This window comes from Miniopterus schreibersii, assembly GCF_964146895.1.
Source record: "Miniopterus schreibersii genome assembly, chromosome: 4".
NCBI lineage: Eukaryota > Metazoa > Chordata > Mammalia > Chiroptera > Miniopteridae > Miniopterus > Miniopterus schreibersii.
This window is the reverse complement of record NC_138105.1, coordinates 59,260,409-59,261,852: the sequence shown is the minus strand read 5'-3', so window position 1 is coordinate 59,261,852 and position 1,444 is coordinate 59,260,409.

Below are 1,444 nucleotides of genomic sequence, written 5' to 3'. Positions count from 1 at the left end.
CATATGATGGGTAGCTTTTTTTTTTTACATTAGACTTTCAAAAGGCACATTTAGCAGTGCACTGGAAAAGGTGACTGGTCCCAAGGTCACAAATGTCATCAGCCCTCCATCTCTGTCCTCTTGTTGGCTTCCCTCCTAGGCAGCTTTCTCCATGTGATGCTTCCAGGAGCTATATCCTGATTCTCACCAGCTTCCAATCTGGCAAAACAAGAGCTTGTTTTTGGCAACAGAGCTTATTTGTCTTTCTTAGCTGTGTGCCCATTACTGAGACATTCCTTGTAGTGAGAGAGAGAACTACTCTGCTTGACCAGAACCAAATGACATGCCTCCCCCAGAGCTGGGAGAATTGGAGAGTGTTGGGGAACATGAGAGGTGGGCAGGAACTTGACCTGCAACCTATAGACTAAGAAAAGGATAGAGATAATTTCCAACAGGAAAACTGTGCTGCCATTACCAGAAAGTGGGCTAATACATGCAGAGCTAACAAAAATATAAGAGATAATCTCTGTAGAGGAAAACAAAGAGTGAGCAAAGGATTAGTTGTGCCTTAATCCTTTAGATACGTGTTTTTCAAACTGTATGTATCACATTGGATAAGATATGATAGGAGAAAATGAACAGAAAATGCAGCAGGCATCTCAGGCATATATGATCATGTTCATTCTCAATGTAAAATATATTTCTTATTGTAGGTCAAAGTGAAAAGAGTTCAAAAGCTGCTTGTTTTAATATTGACTGCAATCATTGCCTTCAGACATCCTTCATTTCTGAATTTCTGACTATGCTACCATTTTAATCCTAGAGTCCCATTCCAACTTATTAGCACCACTTTTAATTCCTCTTACTAAAATGTCATCATCAGCATATAATTATACTAAATTTTAATAGGAATTTGTAAGTTTTACTTTGAAATATTAAGCTATCCCCACCACCAGTTTTCAAGTAACAATTCCACACATATATTCACTCATTCAACAAATAATTACTGAGTAATTTTGGGGCAACATTTATATATACAAGTTTTAATAAACTGTGCTCTATGTAGATATTAGTGCAGAGATATATTGATTAAGGTCTGGTTGGAAAATTGCACTGAAGTCTGAAGGAATCTCCTGGTCACAAAAGTATTGGAAGGGAATGAAAGAGCCAAATATGGAATGATGGTACAAGCCAGTGTCCGTGGAAAACAGAAATAACCAGGCATGTCATCACCGGAAGCAATTTATTCAGGAAAAATAAAGGATCGCAATCCAGAATACGCAGACATGGTGAGCCATGTGTACACACTGCCCTCAGACGAAGATGCAGAAGGGCCCTATAGAAGGGAAAATGAAATCAAGGGGAGGGGCAGTTACAACCACAGAGTGTTGTAAACGTAGAGTTCTTCCTATAGGGTTTTCATGATGGCCTAGGCTGCTTTTATTTGAAATTATACTGGAGGGTC